Source organism: Rhinolophus sinicus, chromosome 2, assembly GCF_057876585.1.
Source record: "Rhinolophus sinicus isolate RSI-liver-muscle chromosome 2, RSI-T2T, whole genome shotgun sequence".
In the NCBI taxonomy this organism is placed as follows: Eukaryota; Metazoa; Chordata; class Mammalia; order Chiroptera; family Rhinolophidae; genus Rhinolophus; species Rhinolophus sinicus.
This window is the reverse complement of record NC_142502.1, coordinates 177,496,348-177,522,939: the sequence shown is the minus strand read 5'-3', so window position 1 is coordinate 177,522,939 and position 26,592 is coordinate 177,496,348. Positions and strand designations below refer to the sequence as shown.

At 38.1% G+C, this 26,592-nt stretch overlaps 1 long non-coding RNA gene and 1 pseudogene across 2 annotated transcripts in view; one reads left to right on the top strand and one right to left on the bottom strand.

Moving 5' to 3' along the window:
* LOC109461063 (uncharacterized) overlaps window positions 1–26,592 on the top strand; it is a 90,114-nt gene that overhangs the window by 41,812 nt on the left and 21,710 nt on the right. Inside the window, exons 5-6 of one of the 2 annotated variants that reach the window (XR_016020499.1) lie at window positions 2,161–2,366; window positions 12,771–15,249. This is a non-coding gene — a long non-coding RNA (uncharacterized LOC109461063). The remainder of the gene's footprint in view (window positions 1–2,160; window positions 2,367–12,770; window positions 15,250–26,592) is intronic. The other variant, XR_012496268.2, reaches the window with a different exon arrangement.
* LOC109460989 (large ribosomal subunit protein uL18 pseudogene) lies at window positions 19,733–20,683 on the bottom strand (annotated as a pseudogene).

Genomic DNA, 26,592 nt, shown 5'->3' with positions numbered 1-26,592 from the left:
TCGTGGAGGGGTGTTCAGACACCCCTGTGATCTCACTCATGCTGGGCAGTCCCTCCCCCCCCTGCAAAACTGTAATCATACACCTTTTACTGACCCTGTAGGCAAACTAATTCAGCTCCCTTTGTGTGTTTCATGTCCATGTGTCTTAGTTTTCTCATTACTCACAAGGAATAATCAGAACTTCCTACCTCACAGTTGTTAGAAAGCTAAATAATAAAACTTTTTGAAAAGTAGCCCGCATTCCAAGCCATTTAAAGACCTTTACAGCAGAATATTGACATTCAGGAAAAATTATTCTAGAAATCATATAACAAAATGCTTGCTGAAAAATTAAGGAAATGTGCTATGCAAACAAAAGTGGCAATAAGTTAATAGTCATGTGTATCTGAAACTAAAAACAAACAAAGAAACAAAAAGGAAAATAAGAGCATTATTGAGAAAAAAGAAAGGAAACGTACGACTCTCACCTATGTCCTTTTCTTTCCTTTGCCATCCTTTGAAGTCCCCTTGTCGGGGGTCCTTACCTCCTACCCGGTAAATGACAGGAGAAGAACTGGCTTCAGAGGGGCAGTCACTGAAACATCTCTTCAGGAAGCAGCCCAGCTTTTCCAACAGGCCAGCACTGCTGACCTGGAGTAGTGACCACACTGCTCCTGCCCAATGCTGGACGTTTAGTTTTAGAACCACAGAGCAGAGAATGCAGAGCTGGGGAGGGAACTCAGTGATGATCCCTGTAAACCAACAGTGTCACCGTGCAGATGACAAAACTGAAGCCAGAAGAGGTGCCCATTCTTTTCCCCTAACCTTTCAAGTTGGACATTGAAGGACACAATGGAAAGCAAGATAAAAAAGGCAAGGGCGTACCATTAATCCCAGATTCAGGGAGCCATCGTTTGTAAATAGGCCTGTCTTCAGATGTCTCATAGGGTCTGCAGAGTTTACAGAACGACTGAAAATGAATCCAAATCCGGCATCGTCCCAATACATACATGGAGGTTTTTAAAGGCCGAGAGGACCTGGCTTAGCACTTAGCTGATCCTTATTCTCACCAGAACTGTCTTCTGAGCCCAGATAACTTCACAGAATGTTAGAACCACCCTCCGAAGAGCTGCCTCTTTACCTCTGCAGGGCAGCTGGCGGCTTCTATCAGCAGCCCTAGTCAGTGCAAGATCAGCACAAACCACAATCACTCTGTTTTCACCCACTCTAGGTTGCTTTCTCTCAAATGTAATTGCTTGAATTTTTGTGTCTGTCATAACAACTCAGGGGTAATATCACACACACCTAGAATCCCTCCACTGATTATGTGCTGTGCCGGGCAGGTGGTGATAGCAGGATTTGGCCACTTTGGAGTACAGGGTTTTCTCTCACTGCCAGGGTCTTCACAGAGAATGTTGTGTGGTGCACCGTCTCATGAAGCTGGCTTGATTTCACAGTTTTTCATATCCTATTGTAATATACTACCTATCTCGAGCAAGGAAGGTCCCTGTCTAAGTGTGCTTTGATGTCTTATGTAATAAGTTGCAAACATTCAAGATTTAAACATCAAAATAGGAAAGCCACATTTTCGCTTTTTATTCTGCAAGGTTTACCATGTTAGTTTTATCTTTACTCGCAAAGAACGTGGTCAACAAAATGTACTGTGGTTGGATTAAATGTATTGTGGAAGGATTGTGAAACTTTTTCTTTTTTAATAGTTTTATATAATTACAAATTTTTCTACAACGAAAATTTATTATATTTATGAATCAGATAAATGTTTTAAAGAATCTTCCGTGTAGTGGGGACGGTTGGGCCTCTGAGGGGCTTTGTGACGTTGGATGGGAGTCACTCCCTCACCTCTCCCATGACGCGAAACACTGTGACCTTCAGGTTGCTGGCCACATGGAGGTTTATGCCTCCATGAAAGGTCTGAACTCATCATCCTTCAAAATGGATCTGTAGGGCCTGAGAGATGATTTTTCATACTAGTTTTATTGTATAAAAATCCCAGATTTGGAGCTGGAATGCTCCATGAAATCTCTAGTTGAGGAGTTGAAGAGAAGGCAGTTGGTCCACCAGGAGGGGACGGGAGAGGGGACGTTATGAACACTCCCATAGTTTCTGCATCTTTGGTGTTTTCCTCGGTGTGACTAATATGCTCTTTGTTCTTTGTTCCAGAGTCAGAGACATCCCTGCCACGCAGCACATAGATTTATAACTCTGGGCAAAGGTTTCGACAAATACGATTTCTTCACTCCAAAGTCCCATGTCTGTGTGTTCCGGAAACACAGAACAGTGCACTTCTGTCTGCTGGTCTCTAATCCCAGGAGCTTCAGCAGCAGAGGCAGGAGGATTTCCAGAAAGGTCTTCTTATAGCTCTGGAGGTAATGACCAACTCAAGCCGGCTGGTGCTGCACGGGGACACCCATGGACTTTATTGCTCTCTTTTATTTTTTTCAAACTGATATTAGTGTCAGCACTGACACAGGCAATTCTGAGAAACAAAACTGTGTCTATTGTCACTTTTACTTAAGTGGCACAAATGGAAAGATGATTACCCAAAGATTTGGTGAAAACACATTTCTTATCCAGAGAATCCATTATATATTGCAATTGAAAAGTTCTACTCAGAAAAAGAGAGTGAGGTTTAAAAATAATAAAAAGACAAGATCTGAGATTAAGTCTGATGATCTGGAATATGCAAAGAACATAATAAAATTTCTGATTCCATATCTGGGATCTGGGTACGTGATCTGGCACATAAATCAGAATCTTCAAAGGCTGTTGTACCCTGCCCTCACCCCCACCCCTCCCATGAAGACAGGCAACAGAGAAAGTGCTTGAATTCTTTTAGGCCTCATGGGTGTCACTAAGCAATTTGTTTCTTTAGCATCTCATATAAGCATGGCTGACATAATAGATAAAGCTCACCTGGGGCCCGACTGGCGGAGTGCAGTTCAAGGGTCTGACGTCCATGCGACAGTGCCATCAGAAAAAACATTTGAATTGAAGCCAATGTAATGACACTGCACCCAGTCTAGTGAGCAATTTTGTATAAGGCATTCATTTTGGAGTGCAGCCCAAATACTGGTGGAACTCAGTATTACATTACAATCTGTCTTACCACAAGGTCTTGCTGCAGAGTTCAGGTATGTAGTTAACCTTTGAATTACCTAATTTGGGAAGGAGCCAATTGGCCTATGGAACATCTGAAAATGAAACACAACCCACCAGAGATGGGAAAGTATGCCTGCCTTCGAAGCTCTGATAAGAGTTCCCTGAAAACTGAAAACCCTGCAAATGCCAACAACGTCGGGGTTCTTGAGAAGTTTACTGTCTAGTGGGAAAAGCTGATAAACAATAACAATCTTCCAAAAACAATTTAAATGTTCTACTGAGCATATGTCCAGGGTGCTGTCAGAATGCAGAAGAGGGACACCTCATGCAGACAGACCGTGAGGGACGGGCAGACTGCCACTAATCTAGTTAGAAGGAATTTGGAGTTCAGTTGATGCATCTTGTTTTGAAGATGACGCTTGTCCTCCAAGTAAATTAGACTTCCAGGACCGTTCCAAAAGACTTAGCTTTTCTCATAAAAGCTCTATGTATTTATTCATCTGCATCTCCAGTGAATGGAAGGAAGGTAAAAAATGTGGCAATGCTCAGACACAAGCTGGGGTCCCTGCTTTTTAACTCTGGTCCACTGCTTTGTCTACTGACTGAGTTACTAAATTGATATTCCTCCCTATACTTTTTTCTTTCAAAAGCCAGTTCTTCCCTGTCTTTCAAACTGAGTCTTTACTTTTCTTTTCATAATTCTTAACAGATCTCTATCTAACCACTTAGACAAGCTGTTTAACTTCATGAGACATTATTTCTTCCAGAAGATAAAAGCATAACTGCCTTAGATGCATTCTTTTTTGGTTTACATGATGCAAAATCTCACCTCACTTGATATTTGCTCTTTGCTGTCTTCTGTGTATTTCAAGTTCTTCTGAGGAGTCCGTGTCAAGCGGCATAAGCCTGACAGTATCAGATCTCATTTTAGAACTAAACTACACACATATTCACTTCCTGTATAGTTATCTGAGTGGGATGAGCTGAAAACTGGAAAATAGACACTCACTGGAGAGCCCAAGGCCCTAACAGTGAACGTTTAATTATCTGACACAGCTGTTTCTCTTCTGTGGCTTAGTACTCCAGGACAGGGTCTGACCAGCCTGACTCATGACAAAATTAGGCTGGATATTGGCATCTTTTTGTCTTTTGATCTTTTCCCATTGAGAGTGTTCATGTGTCCATTGTTCCTCTGGACTAGAGAGGCCAAAGGGGCGCAGGAATTACAAGGATGGGCCTTTTCCATGGCAGGCTGGGGTCATGCCAAGAGTACGCATTGTCCTACAGTGGGTCTCCTGGAGTGGGATGACATGTTGTTAATTAAGGACCATACTCAAGGATTTTCAGCCTGCATTTGGACACAATGCAGTGTCCCTTCAAATATCTTGAAAATGTGGGTGGTGGTATCCAGGGGAGAGACTATTCTGGAATAAGATAATAACTTTATCTTTCAAAGCCACTTTCGTTCAAAAATAAATATTTGGCCCCAATGGATATGATCACGCAGATTTTCTTGTTAGATTTGTTAATGTGGTGAACTATACTGACAATTTTTAATCAGCTCTGTTGAGATATAATTCACATACCAATTCATCTAATTACAGTGTATAATTCCACAGTTTTTAATCACAGAATTATGTAGCCATCAACAAAATTTAACTTTAGAAGATTGTCATCGTATCTAAAAGAAACCCAGTAGCCATCACTATCCCAGGTGTCCATTTCACCCCAATCCTAGGCAACCATTAAACGTACTTCCTGTCTCTATAGATTTACCTATTATAGGCAGTTCATATAAATGGAATCATATAATATGTGGTCTTTTGTGACTGGCTTCTTTCATTTAGCATAATATTTTAAAGGGTATTTTGTGGAGACGTATGTATGGTCTAGCCTTTTGGTCGGAACTGATTGGAAATATCGAGGAGAATCTGGCTGGGTAAGGAGTACATCACCATCGTAGCGACTGTCAGGAGGGAGTGAAAGGTGGCCTGAAGACCAGGAGGAATAAGGAATAAGACAGGGAGGTAAAGGAGCGTAGGGCGTTGTCATGGCAGCATGATTTTGGCTATCCCATGTTGCAACAGTGGACAGAGTAAGAAACTTTGTGGTGTTCATAAAAAAGGAGGGTGTTTAATATGGAGAGGATGTAGAATTAAGGACTCAATATTTTGATTTTGGGAATTTGTTTTTGATTCCATCGATCCTATCTGGCACAAAGGACTCTCTCCGACATGGAAATGATGGAAGAAATAAAACGTATCTATGCTTTACCTCATTACAACCTGAAAATATTCCCAAAGTACTGGGACACGCTGGCTCCCCACCACCACAGAAAGCTTTTACTAAAGTGGCCGTGGCACTTAATCCTTGCTAAGGTTGCTCCAGTGGACCTGTGTCCTTGTGCAGGATCTCAGGTCCTCAACAAAGAATTTACAGCAGTTTAATCTGAAGACCACCACACTGGACCTGGGAGGGCTGCAGCGCCCTGTGAACACGTGGCACTGCGGGGACAGGCTCCCCCATGCTGAAACAGGTTAGTGGCTGACTAATCGGGTTGTAATCTGTGTGCTCAAAATTGAGTTGCTGTGAGTGGGAGGGAGTCTATTGCCAAGTCCCGCAGATATTGCTCCCATCAAAGGAAAAAAATCCTCCTGAACCACACATCCTTTCATTTCTTACAGGAAATTAAGCTCCATTATAATCTGATGGGACCACTGTCATATACGCGGTCCATCGTTGACCGAAATGTCGTTCAGCAGGACCATGTGCACAGAGCAGTCTCTACAATGATTAGCCATCCAAAAATGTCAGTAGCACTAAGATTGAGAACTCTGTTCCAAAGCAATGATGTCCAAACCTGGCTAGCTTTTTATCAGAAAATCAAAAGTATCACCTGTCCAGGTCTTTAATAGTCTATGTACCTGAGTCCCACCTCTAAGATCCTGAGTAAGGAAGTCTGAAAAGAACCCAGGGATCTGTGTTGTTCAAAAGCTTTCCACGTGATTCTTATGACTGGCCAGATTCCAGAACTGTTGTGTGAAAGTAGACTGACTCTCAGCTCCTAATTCAGAAGAAAAGCACCTTGTAAACCTTAGTAGTACTCCCAGAATAGATTAATGGCTCCAAGGCCATTACCTCTCCTGTTTATTTTCAGCATTACTTATCTCTCAATTAATTAATGGGCTCATTAAGCACTTAAGACTTGCATTAAGTTCCCTCTTATTTTTTTTTAAAACTTCTTTCATTCTGTGTAAACCCAGTTTACAAAGGATTACATCTTGTTACGTATTATACATTTTCTGTTTACAAACAGAACAAATGACCTAGAAAGTGTTTGGCTGCTATCTTTGTTCACTGGGAAATAGCTGAGCAAAGAGGCTCACTGGCCCTGTCAGCAGTGTGGCGTGACGTGTTAGTGTCCATCCTTTGCTACCAACTGACTGAATGAGTGCAAGTGGAATTCATTTTAATTTGTTTGAAATTGCATACTTTCAGGACACTATAATGCTGCTGAACTTAGAGAAGTGTAAAAATGAATTAATTTTAGCTTGAAGACATTTTTTTCCCCACTTTGCATCACTCTGTAATAAATTACAAAAATAGTCTCTGCTCTTAAGAAACTTAAAAGTAGTATAATGTGGCAAATAGACATGAGACATAAACATGAGGAACTGTGAGAAAAGATGTGAAATATTCTAGGAGGATACCCATTAGAGAAGAAGAGATTCTTCTGGCTGGAGAGAATGGGAAATTTTCATGGAAGCAGCCGCATCTGCTGCTCATGCCTATCTGATGCTATATCCAGCACATTAGGGTTGGGAATAATCCCTCTACAGTTTCATGGAATTTCATTTCCTGGAGACTAGTCAGTCCGTCGACTGTTATTCATTGTGTGCCTAGCATACAGACAGGCAACGATGACTCAGAATGATTAGTGTTAAGGTATGAAAGGACATGGTCCAATTAATTACTGACTGGATTTTTATCACACTGAATCCTCCTCTCTAAGCACAGATATCTCTCCAGCTTCATTTGCAAGGCCAGGATCACAGGGCACTCACTCATCCTTAGCAATGATTTAATCCTGACATTGAATTTAGCAGCAGCTGTTGAGTAAAAAGTTGCAATCATCTAGTGGATCACTGGTGTTGACTCCAGCATCCTCCACCCACTGACATAAGCCTCAGTTTGTTAAATTTTCTGAGGAAGCGTTCTGATAGAACTAATTATGTATTGACTCTTGTCTATGAATCTAGTAGCAGTGTCAATTGTGAGTTTATTCAGAAATATGGTCACTAGACAGTGCCCTTTGTTGTATGAAGATTTATAGTATGGCTGGTTTTATTTAACCCCCAAATAATTTAAAATTATAATACATTTTAAACATATCAAAAGTACAGAAAATAATATAACAAACATCTCCATATCCTCCCCTTAATGCCTAATAAAAGACGATAATATTTTGCTTTCCTGGCCTTCAGATCTCTTTCTGTCTCTTTGTCATTTTCTCTGATACAAACGAAAGAAAACATTGAAGACATAGCTAAAGTCCCCTTTGCACCTTCCCACCCCATCCTTCAAGCTTCTTTCCTCCCAGAAGAAACCAATATCTTGAAGTAGTGAAATTGGCATTCTAATTCTCATGTATTAAATGAGCATTTAAAATTGAAAAATGAAATTATAAATTAAAATTTTTTTGTACATATGTATGCATGCATAAGCAACATAGACTATTGTTTGTTTAACATTTATACAAATGGGCAACATTTTACATATTCTTTTACAACTTGTTATTTTAATTTAAAGTTATATTTTCAAGATTTTTAGTTATATGTAGATTCAGTTTATTCATTTCACTGCTGAACAGGCGTCCATTCATTCAACCTCATCTGTAGTTCAGGTCTCTTTTCCTTGTAATATTTCTTATGGGCCTTTCCTTCTATTTTCTTCATTAGTCCTGCAAGAAGTCTGTTCACCTTACTAGTGTTTTCAAAGATATGGATCACTTGTTTTTTCTATCCCATTAGTTCTTGTTCTTTATTGTTTTTGAATGCTTTAAAGGTTCCATCATTATTTTTGGTCAGTTTCATTGAGGTACAATTCACATATAATAAAATTCACAGATTTTAAGTGTATAATTCAATGAATTTTGACAAATGGATACAGTGGTGTAATCACCAACACAATCAAAATATAAAACATTTCTATTGCACCAAAAAGTTCCCTCATTACCATTTGCAGTCAGTTCCTCCTGCCTACCTGTGAGTCCTGCGGACTACTATTCTGTTTTCTGTTATTATAGCTGTTTTCTTAATTTCATATAAATATAAGTAAACAGTATGTAGCACTTTGTGTATGCTTACTTTCAGTTAGGATAATGCTGCTGAGATATACCCATGTGGTTATATGTATCAGTAGTTTTTTCTTTGTCACAAGTGACTCTACTTTGTTCCATGGATCCACCGACCTTTTTAATGTCTACTTGCAAATTTTTTACTCATTTTATCTTTTCCAGAATGTCATATAGTTGGAATTATATAGTATGCATTCTTTTCATGGTGGCTTCTTTCACATACTGATATGCATTTAGGTTTCCTCCAGGTCTTTTCATGGCTTGATTCTTTTCTTTCTTTCTTTCTTTCTTTCTTTCTTTCTTTCTTTCTTTCTTTCTTTCTTTCTTTCTTTCTCTCTCTCTCTCTCTCTCTCTCTCTCTCTCTCTCTCTCTCTCTCTCTCTGTCTCTGTCTCTGTCTCTCTCTCCCCCTCCCTCCCTCCCTCCCTCCCTCCCTCCCTCTTTTTCTTTCTCTCTCTCTCTCTGTCTCTCTCTCTCTCTCCCCCTTTCCTCCCTCCATCCCTCCTTTCTTTTTCTTTCTCTCTCTCTCCCTCCCTTCCTCCTTCCCTCCCTCCCTCCCTTCCTTTCTTTTTCTTTTTTCTTCCTTCCTTTCTTTTTTTCTAAAGATTTTTATTAAAATATAGCTAACATACAATATTATATTATATTAGTTTCAGGTATACATCCATAGTTAGTCAACATTTATATACCTAAAGTAGTGATCACCATGACAAGTCCAGCAACCATCTGATACTGTACCACGCTATCACAATGTTATTGACTATATTCCCCATGCTGTTTGTGAGAATTGGCCATGACTACACTGGAGCAGCTGTGGTACAGGGACAGAGCAGGATTACCTTTAGCAGGTCTCTGGTGCCTGTCTAGCATATCCTTTGGTTGTGTTCTTTTTGGAGGTGGCCAGGTGATTCTCCGGCTGGGTCTGAAGCTGGCCACTGGGTGTGCCAGCCCTGGAGCCTCCTGTGAGGGGACATGCTGCAGTCCAAGTTCTGCTGCAGCCTGTGCCCTGCCTGGGGCCACGTGGCATGAAGCACAAAGCAATCCATAGATGGTCACCACTCATGCTAGGCTTGGAGGTGCCTTGGGAGGTCAAGCTGTGAACTGAGGCTGTCTGTTGCTAATGCTGGGCTTAGGGCTGGACTTAATGCTACTCAGCCAGAGGTAGATGCTATTCATAACAAGTCAGCTTGCCACAGTGTCACGGATGCTGAAAGAAGATGTGAGACTCCTTGAGTCAGACTCAAAAAACTATTACTCACAGCAAAAGCAGTAGCTGGAGTATCAGCATGGTTGCAGTGGTTCCTTGAATTCTAATCCCACGGGGTAATGCAGGTGCTTCTGGCTATACTGCACATATAACGGGTTGTATTATAGGAGAGGGACACTGAGCCTGGGAAAGCTGATTCTTTACAGCAGCCTTGGTCTGGGAGCAGAGGTAACCGCATCTCTCAAGGTTGCTTGCTGCAAACACAACCTTGAGAAACGTCCCAGATAAAAAGTAGTCAGGGCCTTACATTTTTGGCATAACCAGTAAGATATTTAGGAGCTCAAGAGACCAATGAAATAGTGTTTCCCAACAGTAGAGAGAGTAGTTAGATGCAGACATGGTATCTTGTACTGTTGTAACAGCAAAACAATAAAAAGCAGACCCAAGAACTCTATCATTTTTCCTTGCTGGGGCCATTTATTAAAGGGGTTAAGAGTCCCCTCGTTGGCCTCCACTGTACCTTGCTGGAAACTCATGATGAAGATCTTGAATTATCCAGTAAAACCTAAAGCATTTAAGAAGACAGGAAATGTATACAAGTACAAATACATTTAATAGAAAGTCTATCCAAAACTGCTTAAAGATTTTATTCTTAAAGAAATAAGGTTCATAAATCTAGGAAGTTAAGTTATCTGGGACTACTCTGTCGTTGATAATGGTGGATAAAAATGTTTAAAATCACTTGTGGGATTTAAGGTAATGACATGTTGCCAAAGTTGATGTGTATCCATATAAAAATTTTGTTTTTCCTGACCTTGCCAGATGCTTATGTATAACTCTGGCTACTGAATGCCCTACTTCCAATACACTTTACATTTTATTCACCATGACATTTTTAGAAGCTACTAAGATTAGCAGCTAAGGTAGCTGCTCCTCTGCTTCATCATCAGTAATGTGACCCATAGCCCATAGCAATGGCTATTTGTTCTTAAGGCAATCCTTTGTAAGAGACCCTATAGCTCTGATACGAATGTTAGACATATGTTCTTTTTCAACTTGTTATTTTTCAGAGTTCAATTCCTGACTTCTAAAATAATCCTGTCCCACAAAGATTACAATGAATTTCAAGCAAGGTTTTAAGTTCTGATTTAAATAAGTTGGAAAAATGTTTATTTGCAGTCTGCCTTATTTTTCTTCTGTTTCGCCACTATGCTCTAAATCATAGAGCTCATAGGAAATATTTACTACTTTTTAATTTCCACTTGAGAAATCCACCAGTTCTATAAATCCTGTTCTATGAATTATAGCTCACTTCCTACCTGTGTACAGAAATTGGCTTGCCACATATTTGTGGCTATCATGAAAAAAATGAACACTTTAACCTCATCACTGTGGGAGGAATATATCTGGGTGACATTTATATTCGCTTTTTAAATACCAAGCAAGATATTTGAGGAAGCCATACTTAACAAATTGAATGGCGAGAAAACTTCCGTCCGAAGTGTGGAGGGATAAAAGAGAAGAAAGAAAGAAATAGGGACAGAACATAACAGAGCCAGCATACAAAAACCGAAGGGCCCAAGGGAGAACATTTGCTGGTGAAGCAAAGGCTAAAGCTTCAGGATCAGAGGCAGTGGCACGGGGAAGGGCACTGGGGCCTTCCATGGAGGCTAGGGGTGAGAGTTACGTGGGTTAGAAACGATTAGGAAAGACCTCTCTAAGGGATATGTGCCAGAAATTGATAGAACAGACATGTCTAATGGAAGCTTGGGAGAAGAAGCAGAGTTGGGGATTTCAGGAAATATTATAAAACAGGACTTGAAGGCAGTGAGACGTGACTGCCAGACCGAAGAGGGCTGTGCTGGCAAATAGAAAATAAGCTGGACCCATCCATGATGGCAGATCAAAGCCTGCCTTGGAGAAGGAACAGGACAGGGATTGATTTAAATTGTCCTGTGTACCACATCTTGTGATATATGTGTACCACATTTTTGGAAAACATTTCAACAATATCATTTTTAACAGCCACACAGTATTCCATGCTATGATCTGAATCTCTTAAGGTTTGCATTACATCATTTCTAGTTTATGTTATTATAAGCAATACTGTATTGAATGTCCCTATAGCAAGATCTGTGCTGACAGCCACAATAATTTCCTTAAGAGAAATTACTGGGGGTGGGAGAGTGGTTGTGGGAAGGGGGAATGCCAGAACAAAAGATCAAACATTTTTAAGGCTTCAGATATGTAGTTTTTAAATTGCTCCATGAACACTTGTACCACAGTATATGGCAGTTCTTCTCTTCCACTCCCTCATTAACACTAGGTATTATTTGAAAAAGAAAATGGTGAAGTTTAATTGCATCTTAAGCAGAAATGACATCTTCCCTTAGGGTGTGACAGAATGTAAATGTACAGGCATTTAGAGTGAGAGTGTCACTAAGTTTGTGCTGCCTCCTCCTGGGGGTACCTAAGAAACTGACAAGACAAAAACTAGTCAAACTGAAAACAATCTGAACAAGTCATAAATGTTAATTTATTTATGGCTAAAATTCTATAAAGTGGGTGGCAGAAACAGAAAAAAATGGACCTTACTTTAGGACATTGGATTTTATGGGAAATAGAGGGAAAATATTACCGACAAGTATTGCACCGGGGCAAGACGTGCATTATGTACTCATAGATGGTTTATTAAACTGAATTATAGCACAAGAAAATTCATGTGTAAATAGTAGGTTTTGCGGAGGGATCCCATGCAGCTTCCTTGAAGGGACAACGGAAACTACTTTATTTTACGTATTTAATATCCATTTCTCCTACAAGGTGGTGAAGGTGGTGAGGCACAAAGACATTAAGATACTTGTCCAGTATCAGTCTTCTAGAGTAATTGTTTCACTTGAAAAGAACACTCTTAACAGTAATTATGTACTCTGGATCTTAGCTTGGTTTGGGGAAGCAGGGTTATTTTCACTGTTGTATTGTTCCTGTGTGCAAACACTATGCTCCCTTTTAGGGACAAAGGAGTAAAGGAAAAAGAAGGCAAAAGCTCCAAAGGCAATTGCCCGAGTTGTTGCTCTAAAACAAGTTGTTAATCTCCTGCTGTTTTCCAGAGTTCCACCTTCTGCTCTGCTCACATGTTCCCAGTAATCGCATCTGCTCCCAGGACTGCAAATACTACCTGCATAGTGATGCATCTTCTCATTCAATCTTTCATTTAAGATTCACCGAGGAAAACAAGATGCTCAATGTTGTTTCTATGAGACTTGACATTGCAAGAGAAACAGATATCAAATTGTCACATAAATAAATATTTTATAAATAAGGGAAAAATTTGCATTTTATAAATAAGGTTGCTACGAGAAAATATAACTTAGTAGTTCAGTGGTTCTTAATTTCTTTTCCTCTCATACTCTAATGACTGATAAATTGAGGACTGATTAGATTTTTCAATCTAAATATAAGGACACAGAAAGTTAGTAGGTAAAATGATAGAAAAAGATAAATGAAGGCAAATATCAATTAAATGAAAGTTGGCATGGCTAAATCAGTATCAGGCAAAATAAGAGTTTAAAACAAAAATTTTCTGGACATGAAGCAAGTTATTACAAATAGACAAAATGGTAAATTCGTCAGGAAGAAATTTTAAACCTTTACGTACTTTATAAAATAAATTCAAAGTATAGAAAGAAATAATTAGTAGAGTTATCAGAAGCTGACAAAAATCAGTTTCTATACCTGATACAGCTGACAAAAACATCAGTAGAGCATTTGAACATAGTAAACAACTTGATCTAATGGATATGTATTTTAAAAATGACCAGATACTAGGCCATGAAGCAAGTCTCAAGAAATTATAAGTAATCGGTATCAGATCACATTTTCTGACTACAATGCAATTAATGCAAGTAAGTTATAAATTAATGTAAAAAAGCTAACTAACAATATACTTTCATATATCTGGATATTAAGAAAAATTATCTTCCACCCATAGACTACAAAAGAGATCTCAATAGGAGTTAAAAAAATTTTAAATTAAGTGATAATGAAAATATGCCATAAAAACTTAAGGGACATAACTAAAGCAGTACTTACAGAAAAATTCATAGCTTACATACATACTGGGGTACCAAAAAAAATGGATATGCATGACCTGTATTCATTTTTTGTCATCAGTATACATTACTACAATTTTAATACAGTGTAAAATGTGTATACATTTTTTGGCACCCTCTGTATTTTAGGAAATGAGAGGTTAAAAATATAGACGGTAAATACTCAATGGGAAAAGTTGAAAATAAGTAATATAATTAATTCAAAGGAATTTTAAAAGAGGAAAGAATACAAATGAAGAAAGGAATATGAAACAGAGAACAATTAGAACACAAAATACCAATAGAGAAGATTTGTCAAGGAAAAAGTGAGAAGATATAAACAAAATACAGAGTAAAGGAAGAAATGGTCACACATAGATTTTAAGATAACATTTTGTACTATTAAAACTGTACATTAATAAATTAAAAAACTAGGGGAAATAGATCAATTGATAGAAAAAATAAAATGACAAAATTCATGCAAGGAATAGAAAACCTGACTAGAGCTGAGCATGAAAGAATTTATATGGAAGTCAAAGAATTTTTCTTCCCCCAAATACCCATGCCTAGATGACTTTATAGCTGAGTTCCTATTCTTTCGAAGAACTGTAATTACTGTATAATATAAATTGCTACAGAACATAGAACAACAGAGCTGCACAGCTCATTTTATGAGGCTATTGTAATTTTTAAATTAACTGTTTACCTTTTGAAATAATTTCAAATTTACAGGAAAGGTACAAGTAGAAAGAACACAACACTCTAATTTGAAAGTAAATTTCTGACAACATACCCAATTACCCCCAATAGTTTAGAGTCTATTTTCTACAAGCAAGGGTTTTCTCCTAGTAACCCCAATACTGTCATTGGGATCAGGAAATTAACATCATAAATTACTACTATCTAATGCATAGATCCAATTCAAGTTTCTCCAAAGTACAGAAATATAATTAGATGCAATAACATACATAAATAGCTGATTAACAGGTGTTCAAATACTGGCAATTACTTCCACTAATGTGTACATACACTGGGGCCTCCTGGGTTTCTATTTTTGGCAGCCATAATCTGTGCTCTGTAATCCTTGCACAATAAGAATAAGGGGTGACCCTACCTCAATGTGCCACAACCTCATACAAACTATACATCCTTTATCACCCTAGCCCTGCACAGATAGCCACCCCTCAATCCACTCCCCCCAAGGCTCTAATCCAGGCCCTAAGTGTATTCCTCAGAGACAAGGCCGTGACAATGCCCACCTGGAGCTAGGAGCTCAGATTGGGAACTGCCCTTCCAGGTCCTCAAGCAGCCTAGCACCTCAGGGCGGGAGAAACTGCGCCCAGCTGCAAGCCTGCTGCTCTGCCCTTGGCCTCCATGCTCTGCGCATGCGCCTCGAGCCCAGCGAAGGACGACAACGGGCCTCATCTTTGCCGCCATGTTGGGCTCTTACAGTCTTACAGCTTCGGGAAGACGGCCTGACCTGCGCTGGGGGCTCTCGGTAAGTCCAAGCTCTTGTTATGTGTGGTCAGCTTGCTCTAGGTGGTATTATTTTCAGTGCTGTTGTGACCCTGCCCCCTTCCCGTTGTCCCTTTAACCATCGTGGCTGTGGCTTTGGCTTCGGGAGTGGGCCCTGCCCTCCGCAGTCTGTAGTGGATTCCCCTTGGCTGCCGCTGCCCTCCTTACCTCCTAACGGCATGTGCTGCTCAGCCTCCCGGTGGGGACCGGGTTTCCCTGACCTGAAAAATGCCGGGTTCAGAGGGTGTGCCCCAGGGTCGGTTCAGTGATGGGGCAGTTTACAGTGATGATACAGTTGCGGGGCAGTTTTACCTGTGGAGATCAAAAGACGTAAATTCAGAGTATGGGAATGCTCAGAAGAAATTGACTTTTGCAGAGTCAGTTATTGCAATACTTTAATACACATTCAAAAGTAACTTTTTACCTTTTGGAAATTTTTTTTTTTTTTTTTTTTTTTACCTTTTGGAATTTAAAATAGACACACAAACCCTTTGCTGCATGTTGGCTAAATGGAAGGTAAAGTAGTAATTAAAAGAATAAAAGAGCTTTATAATTTATTCTAATAGTCCACCATTGATAAACATTTGGCTTGTGTGGGATGTGTATGTTTTACAGCTTATGTATAATTGAAGTACAACAATGTGCACATTAAGTGTACAGTTGGTGACACTTGACACATATAAGTGTACAGTTGGTGACACTTTGCACCCATGAAAGCACTATACTCGAGATAATAAACATATCCACGACCCCCAAAACTTTCTTCTGCCCTCCGTTCCTGCAATACTGATCTACTTTCTGTGACTATAGATTAGTTTGCATTTTCTAGAATTTTGTATGGAGGGTGTTAACCAAAGAAGAGATACAGACTAATAAAGAACAAAAGGCATTTGAGCAAAAGGAGATGGAACCTAAGGAGACGCAGATTCAGGTACCAAGTCGAACTGCACTCTGGAGAGAACAAAGAAAGGGTTTATAAAGGCAAAACCCACAAAGTATATTCTTTCATGCAAATGAAATATTGCTGGCTATGTTAACAGGATTGATTAGTTTCAATATGCAAACGAGGGAGATGAAAACTACTAGGAAGGAAGTAAAGTCCATATGTGTTCACTGCAGCAGTTCTAGAATGTTTATAGCTCATCGTTAGCTGAATTTAGCAATAGGTTTAGCAAATATACAGCTCAGCTCTGAAACTGAGGCACAAGATGTGCACAGACTCCTTCTTTAATGGCTTCCTGATTCTCTTTTAAGTGACTCTTAGCAATGCTTATTCCATTTTATTTTTTCCATTATCAATGGAATACAGTGCATATTTTCTCTCAGCTTTCTTTCACTCAGAATAATTATTTTGAGAGCCATCAATGTTGTATATCAACACTTTGCTGCTCCCTTTTATTGCTGAGTAGTTTCCGTTATATGGCATACAACCATTGTGTGGTTTCATTCTTATTTCAGTAAAAACTATGGTATTCAGATTTAGATATTTCGCAGGCATTTTTTTTGGTGGGGGGATGAGTGAAGCAAGCTTGACACTCTAAGGGAAACAACTGACAATGTTTGTCAATGATAAAATTCAAGCCTTAAAAAGGCAAAATTAGAAATTCAGAAAACTTGTGTCTCTTACTGCAAGCGTGGTGGCTTCCCAATCGCTGAGTTTTCTGATGAGGTTGGTGGTGATATTAATTTTATTTTGAGATGTTGGGTAATGCAATATATCAATATATGGAAGCTCTTAATTCTGAATCAAAATTTTCAAATGAATCAATGTAATACCTTTAAAATAATTCATTTTAGAAATGCCATCAAAATGCAAGATAGACCAAGGGATTTTAAGGTAACAGTACCAAAAGTTCATTTATATGGTTTAATATTCCATTTTATAATAGCTTCTAAGATATTATCATTCATTGAGTTTTTGTGAATATCAAAGAAGAACATCCTCAGTTATATGAAAAAGTTATTAAAATATCCCTCCCTTCTCTAAGTACATAACTGTGGGTGGTCAGATTTCATTCACATACTTTACCCAAAACAGCCTATTGCATCACATCGAATGCAGAAGCCGCTATGAGAATCCAGCTATTTCCTGTTAAGCAGACATTGAAATTTACAAAAATTTATAAAACCACGTCAGTCTTCTCACTAATGTTTTTTTTTTTTTTTTTGGTTTTGAAAAATATAATTATGTTTCATGAAAATATTTGTTAACATTTATAGGCTTACTGTTATTTTAAACATTAAGAAATATTTTAAAAGTTGGCTTTATTTCAAATATAGTAAATGTTGACCCCTAGAAGCACATAAACACTCTTTAGGGTCGGTCTTAGCTTGTTTGCTATAACAAAATTCCTTAAACTAGATAGCCTATAAACAATATAAATTCATATTGTACAGTTCGGCCATCTGAGAAGTCCAAGATCAAGGTGCTAGCTGATGAGGTATTCTGGTGAGAGCCCGCTTCCTGGCTGATAGATGACGGTGTTCTTGTATCCTCATATGGCAGAGAGCAGAGAGAAGCAAGCTCCCTTGTGACTGTTATAAGGGCACTAATTACATTTTTGAGGGCTCCATCCTCATAAACTCATCTAATCCTGATTATCTCCCAAAGGCCCCACTTTCTAATGCCATCACATTGGGAGGTAGAGTTTCAACATAAGGATTTTGGAGGGCAAACACAAACTTGGTCTATAATAGTATCCTCATTAACTTTTAGGAGTATAAAAGGGCCCTGAGACCAAATATTTGAGAAGCAGTGGTTTAATAGAACTCTTCCAGTGCTAGAGAAAGAGAGGTTAAGGAGGTGCCGAGAGAACACTATTAGGTTGGTGCAAAGGTAATTGCAATTTATAAGGTTAAAAATAATTGCAAAAACGAATTACTTTTGCACCAAATTAATAAATTAGGGGAAGCTTGCAGTTTTAAATAGAGTGGTCAAGAGAATGCTTCACCTAGAAGGAAACATTCTGACAAAAACATGAAGGAAGTGAGAGAGCAAGCTGTGCTCTGGGAGCAAAAAGGCCAAACCCAAAGACAAAGAAGTTCAAGGAACAGTGAGGCACTATAGCTAAAGTAATGAGGAATAAGGTAAGAGAAAAGGGAGTGGGGGATGTCCTGATGCCAGTGGTAGTGGTTAGATCTTTAGGATTTTATAAGCCATTGTGATGGCTTTAGTTTTCACTTGGAATGAAATTAGGAGGTACTGAATTTTTTGAGCTGAGAATAATCATGGGTATGCATAGGGTGGGGTTAAGGATAGAAGCAGGAATACAAATGAGTAATCTGGTATTACAGATGACAGAGGAAGGTAATTTGGACCTGGGTTATAGCAGCAGAACTGGAAGAAAGTGTCCGATTTTTCATATGTTCTGAAGATGAACCTAGTAGGATTTCCTGGTGGACTGTGTGCAGGATGCAAAAAAGTGGAGCCAAAGGTGATTGAAGATATTTAGCCTGAGCAAATCTTTTGTGTGGTAGAGTATATTGATTTTAATTTTGTTGTAACTTTATATTCTTGCCTGTGATTTAAAAATTTCTTATTTTCATTTTTTTTGGTAGCCTCTAGGTTTTATCTCTTGAAGAAAGCATTCTTTAATGTTAGACAGGAAAAAAAAAAAGTTATATTTTCTCCTAATTCTTTTAGGTAGTTAAAATAATTGGTTCTTTTGTCTGTCTGGTATTTGTTTTTGCTTTCAGTAAAGCAGTTTCTCATCTTATGCACTACCGCCATTTTGAGAATTCTTTCTGTGTGGGAGGCTGTTCTGTGCATGTTTAGCAGCATCTCTGGCCTCTACTTATTATATGCCAGTAACAACCCCTGCCTCTACCCTGGTCCAGTTATGACACTACGTATATTTCCAGACATTGCCAAATATTCCCAGCGCAACAAAACTGCCTCTGGTTGAGGACTACTTTAATAAAGAATGTTAACAAATTGAAGCCCTGATTTTGAAATATGAAGATTAAAAATATTCTAACTTGTTTTATTTCAACTCCGTCAATATCCTTAAAGACTTGAATCCAGAAACTGTTCTGAATATGTGGAGAAAATAGGATGAAAACCAGGGCACAGATGCTCAACTTGAATGAGTCTTTTGGAACATGGTAACCTTATCATTACTAGTCAGAGTTTCACCAAAACTATCTTAAATCTTGAAAAAGGAAGATTTAATAAGTTGATTCTATTCCAGGAGGGTGCTTTGCCTATTTCTGTTTGTTTGTACTTTTGTTTTTGGATTAGTATCTTTCACTTTTATTTTAGTTCTTGTTTAGTTGAAAAAGCAGTGTGAAACAGTGGGAGTAATGTACATAGAGAACTGGACTCAATCAGAAAACCTAAATTCAAGGCCCTGAGTCTCGTTTATCTTCTATGTTTTTTTCTGAAAAATGAAAATCTTTTTTTATTTTTCAGTTGCTTAAGTTTATTATTGCCTATATGAAAATCTTCATAGAAAACTTGTTTGGTTTATTAGCTCTCAGCAGCCCATTCCTGAGCTCTGAGGAAGCTTGCTTTCTTCTGCGCTACCCAATCTTTCTTCTGGGCAAGCGACATTTTGGGATGGTTCCACCTCTTCTTTTTAACTTCTGTCTTAGGCTTCTTTCTTCTCATAAACTGGATTCTCCCATATACCAGCATGAGCTTTCTTATACATCTCCTCCATCATGTCTGGAGTTACGCTGTTCTTTATGTATTGAGAGAATTGTTTCTTGTAAGCATCTTCATCTTCTTCCATTAGATAATGCATATAATCAGTAACGTTCTGGCCCATGATGTGTTTCTGATGTACTGCTGCACTGAATTCCTTGCTTTCTGAATCATAACCAGGGAATCGTTTGGTACTGTGAGGGATAGACAAGCCTCTGTCCACAGCTCCCTTCAGGGCCCCAAAAACTTTATTTCCAGAGGTAGTTCTGGCAAGCCCTGCATCCAAATAGCAGGTGAGGACACCGGTTGACCATCAGTGCTTTCCACATTGTATTCATCTCCAGTCACCTCCACTTGACCTTCATAGATCTTGTCCATGCCAAACCTATTGAGAAGCCTGCGGGTCAGCAGCAGGCCAGTACAATACGCTGCAGCATAATTTGTCAGGCCAACATTCACACTGTACTTGGGGAGTTCATGAGCATAAGCTGTACAAACTATCATATCTCCTTCTATATGGGCATAAGCAATCTGACAAATAATATCTCTGTTGGTTACCCAAACAATCACCCTATATTTGGGTGTGTTGTACTTATTTTTATCCTGGATTAACAAGTGTTTCTGGGCATAGTAATCAGTTTTACCCTCACGGCGTCTTCTAAATTTCACTTGGTATCTCTTGAAGTAGGACTTATTCTTGACAACTTTAACAAATCTCATCCTGGTGAACAGAGCCCCGCGTCACCACAGACCTGCAGGCCCAGCTCAGTTCCAGGGGAGAAAAGCTGAAAAATGAAAATCTTAATGTGAAGATCCAGCTAATGAACTGTAGTGAAATCTTTAAAAAAATTTTAAAGCATTATAAGGAGCTCTGAATATAAGGAAAGAAATTTAAATTTCCTTTAGAACTGAAGTGAAATCTTTAAAAAAATTTTGAAGCATTATAAGGAGCTCTGAATATAAGGAAAGAAATTTATATTTCTTTTAGAAAATTTAAAATTATGTGTATAAGTGGGATTCATTCCTGGTATGCAAAGTTGATTCAACATCCACAAATCAATTAATATGATACACCACATTAACAAAATGAAAACTAAAAATCATATGATCATATCAATTGATGCAGAAAAAGCATTTGACAAAATCCAGCAGCCATTTATGATAAAAACTCTTAAGAAAATGGAAATAGAGGTACCATATCTCAACATAATAAAGGCCATATATGATATACCCACAGCTAACATCATACTCAATTGGGAAAAGCTGAAACCATTTCCCTCAAGATCAGGAACAAGGCAAGGTTGCCCACTTTCTCCACTTCTATTCAACATAGTTCTGGAAGTTCTAGCCACAGCAGTCAGACAAGAAAAAGAAATAAAAGGCATCCAAATTGGTAAGGAGGAAGTAACATTGTCATTATATGCAGATGACATGATACTATATATAGAGAACCCTAAAGATTCCACCAAAAACTATTAGAACTGATAAATGAATTTAGTAAAGTAGCAGGTTACAAAATTAATATTCAGAAATCAGTTCTGAAATATTAATATCAGAAGGAGAAATTAACAGTCCCATTTATGATTGCTTCAAAGACTATAAAATACTTAGGAATAAATTTAACCAAAGAAGTAAAAGATGTGTACTCAGAAAATTATAAAACACTGAAGAGAGAAATTAAAGAAGATACAAATAAGTGGAAACACATACCATGCTCATGGATAGGAATAATTAATATCGTTAAAATGTCCATACTGCCGAAGGCAATATACAGATTCAACGCAGTCCCTATCAAACTACCAAGGACATTTTTCACAGAAATAGAACATATAATCCAAAAATTTATATGGGACCATGAGAGACCCCAGATAGCCTCAACAATCTTGAGAAATACTAACAAAGAGGGAGGTATCATGATACCTGACATCAAATTATACTGCAAGTCTACAGTAATCAAAACAGCATGGTACTGGCATAAAAACAGACACATAGATCAATGGAATAGAATAGAGAGCCCAGAAATAAATCCATGCCTATGTGGTCATTTAATCTACGACAGTGTAAGCAAGAATTTATGGTGCGGTAAAGATAGTCTATTCAATAAACGGTGCTGGGAAACATGGACAGACACATGCAAAAAAGTGAAGCTGGGTCACCTCCTTACACCATATACAAGAATAAATTCAAAATAGATTGAAGACTTAAATGTAAGACCTGAAACCATAAAACTCCTAGAAGAAAATACAGGAGGAAAGTTTACAGACATTACCCGGAGTAAGGTTTTTACTGATATATTCCCTCGGACAAGGGAAGTAAGAGAAAAAATAAACATGGGATTATGTCAAACTAAAAAGTTTTTTTGCAGCAAAGGAAACCATCAGTAAAACAAAAAGGGATCCTACTGAATGGGAGAAGATGTTTGTCAATGATATATCTGATAAGAGGTTAATATCCAAAATTTATAAAAACTCAACTCCAAAAAAACAAACAACCCAATTAAAAAATGGGCAGAGGACATGAAGAGACATTTTTCTAAAGAGGACATACAGATGGCAAACAGACACATGAAAATGAGCTCACCCTCACTAATCATTAGAGAAATGCAAATAAAAACCACAGTGAGATACCAACACACTCCAGTCAGAATGGCTATCATCAATAAATCAACAAACAACAAGTGCTGGCGAGGATGTGGAGAAAAGGGAACCCTTGTGCACTGTTGATGGGATTGCAGATTGGCGCAGCCACTATGGAAATCAGTATGGGGGTATCTCAAAAAACTGAAAATGGAACTACCTTATGACACAGCAGTTCCACTCCTAGGTAGCTATCCAGAGAAATCCAAAACTCTAATTCAAAACAATTTATGCATCCCTATGCTTATTGCAGCACTATACACAATAGCCAAGACATGGAAAAAACTGAAATGCCCATCGGTAGACGACTGGATTAAGAAACTGGTACATTTATACAATGGAGTATTACGCAGCCATAAAGAAGAATGCAATCTTACCATTTGCAACAATATGGATGGACCTAGAGAACATTATGTTAAGTGAAAGAAGTCAGACAGAGAAAGACAAATACGATATGATCTCACTTATATGTGGAACCCAAAGAAAAGAATAAATGAACTAATCAGAAACAGCCTCAGAGATATAGAGGAAAAACAGGATTGCTAGATGAGAAGAGGGATGGAGTTGAGGGAGAAGGTGAGGGGGTTAGAAATCACAGTCGGTAACCACAAGATTGTCACGGGGATACAAAAGTCAGCCTGGGGAATATAACCAATAATGTTATAAAGATTTTGTAGGGTATCTGATGGACACTTGTCTTATTAGGGAGACTACTTCACGGATGGTGTAGATGCCTGATCACTGCACTGTACACCTGAAGCTGAAGCTGAACAATAATGGATGTCAACTACAAGTTTATATATATATATATGTACACATGCACAAGAAGTGGAGTACAGCATTAGGAATAGAGATAGTGGAAATGTAACAGCTGTACGCAATGTCAGAGGGGTAGTAGATTGGGAGAGGGAAGTTATCACTTTGTGAGGGATATAAATGATAAATGTCTAACTATTACATTGTTTTGTACCCCTGAAAGTAAAAATAAAAATTAAAGGAAAAATAAAATAAAATTATGTGTATATTCAACTATATTTCTGTTGGACCCCACTGGTATAGGCTTATTAGGTGTGAATTTGCAGAAGACAAATCCCAAAACAGTAAGAGTGACATTATCTGTTATATGTATTCTGTAGAATCGGGGAATTTTAATATAGGAAGGGTTTTCCATATGAGTTTTAATAGTGTTATAGATTGTATTATCTGCAAACCTCATGAGAACTGTGATTGCTGTGAAGTTTTTATTTAAATTCAGGAGTTTGTGAAATATTGATTGGAATTTAACTTCTTAAAATATATAGTCTTATTTTTTAAAAAAGAAATAAAACATTCAAATATGATATACTAAATTTAAAAACAAAGACAAGTACTAACTTGTGCCATCAGATTAACTTTTTTATTATTTAAGTTGTGGCTCTACCATATCTTTATTTGAAGATATCTGTGTTGGATCATGTATAATAGAGAAACTATTACATATTTCTGAGCCTGATTTGCTCAATACTATGCTACCAAATACAATAATGCAAATTATATGATGAAGCTGCTATAAGACGGTGTTTATCAGAATGGTTTTATTCTCATTTACTGGCTTTATAAATAAGTAAATGGTATAAGTTTATGAAATTATTAGAACACTGCTTATGAATCCAATTTATAGATGTTTTATGTTTCCTATTTTTTTTGCATCTTATATTAGAATAAGAAGGATTTTTGTTGCTGCTGCTGCAAAAAGAATTGTTTGAAAATCCCTAATTTAATTCAACCCTCTCATTTTACAGATTTAGAATCTGATTCCAAGAAAAAAACACAGTTCCCAAATTTCACACAATTTATTGAATGTCAGATAAAACTCAAGTTTTCTGATGTCTCAATCTTGTACACACAGAGTAAGTATTTTCTATGAGTACAGTAATATTCTAAGGAATATAATATTGAGTAAAGATTGTTGGATTCAGAACATCTTGATTTTAAGTTGTGTCTTTAGATAATATAATTGTGCACAGTGCAGAATAATTGGTTTGGTTTTAAAATCCCTGCTTATGGTTTTTTCTCTAATTTTTCTGACTTGTTACAGTCTGATCTTTAGACACACAAGGGTAAGAGCTTTATCCATGACACTGGAGACTTTCTTCATGATTCTATTGAGCAAGCATTGGAGAGGCAGATGAAGGAGGCTGAGTGACATCCACAGAATAGGTTGTTCTGTCTACCTGAATAAGAATGTTTTCCATAGTGAGGCCCTTGGATGAGCATCACGTGGGACCTACAAATTTTCTTTTTATGTGTCAATTCTTAGAGTCTAATCCACATGTTTCTTCTTCAGACTTCTTTGTAATAAGTCCTCCTGTCTTGCTTCTTCAGAATTACTAATCATCCTGTAGAAACTATTAGCTATTGCCAATTAATATGCATAGTTTCTTAACCCAAGCAATTTCTTCTTTGGGGAAAGTAGATGTACAGGTATAGGTAGTGAAAATAGTGACTAGTTCCTTTTTTTCTCCGACAAGGCCTCCCCTGGGTGGGGATGCAGTGCTTCTGCAGTCTCTTTATGGAGGTTACTGGGATTAAGTGAGAGCATGTGCAAACCAAGCTCTATTTTTTCCCCTTTCGTCTGTGAAACTCCCCATGAGGCCATTTGTATTGTCTGAGGTGAGGGATACAGGGTAGAGGAGTAGGCTTCTGGTAGTTTGAGTAACCTGATCATGCAACTTTCTTGTATCTCTGGGTTTTCTTTGGCTTAGATTGCATATACCACCTTCATTTAAAGGAAGACCCTTTCAGCCTACATCTGCTTTCTATTCTTAAAAAGCGTGATGTGGTTCCTGGAGGACTAATCCGTTTATTTTTTTTGCTTTTCCCATTTACTCAGGTGGATGGTCACATGACCCTTTGGGCGAATGCCAAAAAGAATGTTCTTGGTATAATCTAGCATGGGATCCTTTTTAAAGAGGACCTGGTCTTTATTCATGTGAGGAATTAGAGGTTTATAAACTGGCTAATGTCTGGAAATTGAGTAAAGGCCTGTGACTTGAAGAAGGCCGTTCTTGTCCTGAAATATTTTGGTTTCTTCTAATGAAAGTCTTGACTGTGTTCCCCATTGATTTTATTCTTAGAGACTCCAGGATCAAGTAAGCAGAGCATGGAATCTCTGTAGATCAGACTATGATGATTAGCATACCAAATTCAAGGGTGAAATAAAAACCATAGTACCCAGATGTTCCTAAACCTCTTTCTCTAGTTGCCTAGTTCAGTTTGTGGAGTTGGGTATTAAGTCTGAGAGAGGTCTCCTGTTCTGTTGTTTTATCTCTGAAATAACATTTATGCTTTGATAAGATTTTATATTCCTGTCCTCCATGCTCTTTCATCTTTTCATTCTTTTCCTCTGAATTTTGGGGTATTCTCTCAAAATTTTCTTCTACTCCATTTATCTTTATTTTGTGTTAACTTTCCCCATGCAGTTTTAACTTTCTTCTTTGTATGTAGTTCTTCCTAATCTCAGTTGTGGTATCTTAATAACTACTTAGCCATATAAAAATGCATTATTCGCTTTTGACCTTTTTGACCACAGGAATCAGACCTTTGAAACACAATTCTTTGCTGTTTCCTCAGTATGTTTAAAACTCCTAGTAATCTAGAGAAAATCAGCAGAGCTATACAGTAGAGATTTTTGCCTCTGTGCTAGTCTCCTTTTCTTTTTTTTTGTGGCCAGCCATGCCAATGATAGGCCTGGATGTACCTAACCTCTCTCAGGGTCTTTCAATGACTGGCTTTCCTTAGTGCTGTCCAGGACTCAACCTGCTGCTCTTGATGAAGGAAGAATCTTGGGGTTGTGTAATGAAGCTGATAGGGTCCAAATATTGCTAATTGACACAGAGTGGGGAGTGGAAACAGTGTGTCCCCTGCTGGTTCTTCATTTGCCCTTGCTTATAGCACTCACCCCTCTGAGTTATGGGTTGTTGGAAAAAGTCTACAATGAGAGAAAGTAGTTTTCTCACAGGAGGAGAAGGAGGTCACCAGTGGGCTTTTTTTGGCTTCCTTCTGT